Source organism: Suricata suricatta, chromosome 9, assembly GCF_006229205.1.
Source record: "Suricata suricatta isolate VVHF042 chromosome 9, meerkat_22Aug2017_6uvM2_HiC, whole genome shotgun sequence".
NCBI classification, from domain to species: Eukaryota; Metazoa; Chordata; class Mammalia; order Carnivora; family Herpestidae; genus Suricata; species Suricata suricatta.
In genome coordinates, this window is record NC_043708.1 from 113412555 (window position 1) to 113416163 (window position 3609).

At 44.2% G+C, this 3609-nt stretch overlaps 2 long non-coding RNA genes across 2 annotated transcripts in view; one reads left to right on the forward strand and one right to left on the reverse strand.

Annotated features, from left to right (window-relative positions):
• LOC115300904 overlaps window positions 1–438 on the reverse strand; it is a 4796-nt gene extending 4358 nt beyond the window's left edge. The window contains exon 1 of the long non-coding RNA XR_003912915.1: window positions 345–438. This is a non-coding gene — a long non-coding RNA (uncharacterized LOC115300904). The remainder of the gene's footprint in view (window positions 1–344) is intronic.
• An 85-nt stretch (window positions 439–523) lies between these two features.
• Window positions 524–3095, forward strand: LOC115301053. Its single transcript, XR_003912956.1, has 3 exons — window positions 524–588; window positions 1383–1520; window positions 2990–3095. It is a non-coding gene; the product is annotated as an uncharacterized LOC115301053 (long non-coding RNA).
• The last annotated feature ends 514 nt before the right edge of the window (window positions 3096–3609 follow it).

A 3609-nucleotide genomic window follows, 5' to 3' on the forward strand; every position in this document is an offset into this window, starting at 1 on the left:
TTTGGCGACTGTCTTGCTGAGCTAGACGTGAGTGGCCAAGGCACACAAAAGATCAAAACCGTATTCAGTGTTAGTTCTCCATCCCCCAAGATTGCTGAGGCAAAGTCGGGGCGCTTCTTTGATATGCATTCGACTCTGTAGCCTGCCTAGGTCAGCTTGCCTTGTTTTTCCCCCCTGAAGACTATATAAAGAACAGTTCTTTGAATAAATGCTCTCTTTCGCCTGATCGGAGAACCGTGAGTTCTGTCTTTACTCTCTGCATCTCTCTCTCCTGCCCCCTTTTTTCTCTCCCTCCCTCAGGAGAAGGACCCGCGACAATTCTCCGCCCAGCCGGCCACCCTAACCTGAGGTAGAGGCGGACCCCGGGTCCCGCTCTACGCGGGGCTCGGGGCCGCGAGTGCCGCTGCAGCCCAGAGTGGAAGCGGATGGACAAGCGGTCTTGCGTTCTGGGTCCCGCGGGTTAAGACTCCGCCAGGGGAACAACTATGACGAGCGAACGAGCGTTCCGGGGCTGCGGGTTTAGGATGAGCGCGCCGGGACCAGGTCGCGGGTTACGACAACTGGCGTCTCAACGCGGGGCTCAGTAAAGTAACGCGACCCTGAGCGCGGGTTATGACATATATCAAAGCATTAAGATGGAGACAGTACAGAATTCCTAGACTTTAGGCTATTGATGGAATTGCCTTTTTTTTTTTTTGTAATTTACTAAAGTATTTGTGAATTGATGGAGACTATCAGTTTAACCATTTGTTTTTCTCTCCTTTCCTTTGTCCTTGGGCAGTCAAGAGTGCCTGACAAATGTCACTTAGGGGTGGGGCAGGGGAGTGCTGTTAGCCTATACTTTTCCCTCAGCTTGCCCCATATTCCCTCAACAGTAAGACCTAAAAACCTGGGGTGCCTGGGTGGCTCAGTTGGTTAAGTGGCTGACTTTGGCTCAGGTCACGATCTCATGGTTCGTGAGTTTGAGCCCCACATCAGGCTCTGTGCTGACAGCTCAGAGCCTGGAGACTGCTTCAGATTCTGTGTCTCCCTCTCTCTCTGCCCCTCCCCCACTTATACTCTGTTTCTCTCTGTCTCAATAATAAATAAAAACATTAAAAACAAATTTTTTAAGACTAAAAACATAAGGTGTAAAACAATAGCTGGTAGCCAGAACAGGTGAACTAGGATTTTGAAAGGTACTCCCTGAGGAGAAAGTATTATATTCAAGGCCCATTTGGTTATGATGAGGGACCATAAAGCAAGCTGAGGGCCAAGCACAAGCTAACATTACCCAGACCCCAGGTAGGTAATAACCAGTCATTCTACACAACCCTAGTTCAGCTCTTCCTGCCAACTGACCCTATCCCATGTTTTAATGAAATCTTCTTTTTGCACCAAAGACTTCTTCAAGAATTTTTTCCTGGCCATTGACTCTGAACCCCATGAACCCCACCAGCATCCCAAAACCTGATCATATGTCACCCAACGTCTGGGGCTATGAGTCATTTCATCTGGACTCTGAAATTTGTGTAAATTTGGTGAGTACTTTCTCTTTCTTCCTTTACTTTTATTTCAGGGGCTTTTCGAGAAGTATGATCTTATTGGAACACTTTCATGTCAATTGCTCAGGCTACAATCCTCTAACCTATGGCACCTCTAAGGGGAGGAGAAAGCCTGCCTTTTGGCTGGAAGTTAGTACCCTAGCCAGACTGGTAATAAAACCCAGAAACTTGGTGCCCTCTCTTAATTCCTGTCGTTATACAAAATTGTCTGTCTTGGGCATAGGACAGCCACCTAGGTCACCAGGACAGCTGCCATCTTAAGACTCCCTGTGAGGTTTCCTCCTCATTGGTCTAATGTGATCCCTTTCACATCTCTGGTCTAGCTACTTCTTGCCCCAAGACCTCCATTGGAAGCTGGCCAAAACCTGTACCCAACTGAGTTAAAACCCAACTGAACCATTTCCTAGGGAAGCTGGATATAGAGACTATATGTTGGAATGTCGCTTAGATCATGATGGATTTCTAGCTTTACTGTTTTCCATCAATGTCCTCTACTAACTACTATTTAAATTACAAAATTGGGTAATTCCCCCTTGTAAAACATTTCCAGTGTTTTCCATGAGTTAAAAATGACAGTTTCTTGGCCTTCTCAGCAAGGCAAACTCAGGCCCATGTGCTGGCACGCATTTGCATGAGTTTTGATAAGGGAGAGTTACAGGAAATTGTGACACAGGTACAGGGGTCCAATCATTATAGCATAACATCATTGGCAGTAACTTTAACCATACACATTGTCCAGAGTGTTTGTTACTTTTGGCGGAACCCAATCACAACATTTAGAATATTAACCAATTACAAAGGACCCAGGACCCTCACATAGGGTGCAACTAGCCTTAAGCAATAAGTGATTACCTATAGCTTCTATCTCTAGGCCTGCCCTTAGAAATGTTATGGGTGTTAGCTGGCCTTTCCTGATTGGGTGTTACAAGGGTGGTCCCTCCTGCCTTGGGCAATGTGTGCCCTTTTATTGTCTAATGATTCTGATAAACCAACACCTAGGCCTCCAAGTCAGAGAGGAAACTTGAAGCCTGTCATGGAATCAGTTTGATTCAGACCTACGTCCTTACAGTGCCTCTTGCAGAATGTGTTTGGGTAGTAAACTCCATCTTGATAAATTGGATGTCTAAACAGGCCTCCTCCGGATTAAATTCAGTTGCTGGAGGAAACACAAGCCATCTCTGACAAAGGGGACACTGACTCTCTGTTCCTCTTAATTCATGTGGGGGCCTCTCCCTCATTCATTTCTGGGGTTAATAGCTATAATTGAAGTCAACTGGGGTTAGTCTACCTTGGGATGGGGACTTAAAGGAATTTTCCCAAGCAGCTGCTGAAATTCCATTTGTTTGGGGGGGAAATTCCCTGTCTTCTCCAGCCTGACATAGGCTGCTTAATTCCACTAGTTGGTGGAAAGAGAGAGAGAGATGGGGTCTGCTCTTCTTTTCTAGGATTCAGAACCTGACTGGATGAACAGGGCTAAGAAATCAAAGGGGTCATTTGTACCTCCGGCTGACTGGGAGGTTATTGGTGTCTGCAATGAATGCATTTTAAAAGTACACTGGTGTAAGTTAAAATTCTGCTTTTCTCAATGTAAAAATAAAGGTTTTCTTGGATTGTTGGTTGACTCTTGATAAGAAAATGTAAACAACGTTTTTTTTCTCTTGTCTCCCAGAAAACCAAAGTTTTGTTTTAAATGCTTATGTTTGTGTCTTTATCAGGTCTTTGATTACTTAAAGTGAAAACTTCTCAATGTTCAATGAGCTAAGTTTTGCTAACAACTATACTTATACTTATTTGCCTCTTTTCTTTTTTATCTCTTATTTCCTATTTTATTTAAATAAGATTGGTAAAGATCTGTAATCCTATTTAGAATATGCTTTATAACTTTCTTTTTTTTTATTTTTTACAACATTTAGAGTACCTTTATTTTTTTTCCTCCATAATATTTTATTGTCAAATTGTTTCCCATACAACACCCAGTGCTCTTCCCCACAAGTGCCCTCCACCATCACCACCTCTTTTCCCCCTCCCCCTTCCCCCTCAACCCTCAGTTCATTCTCAGCATTCA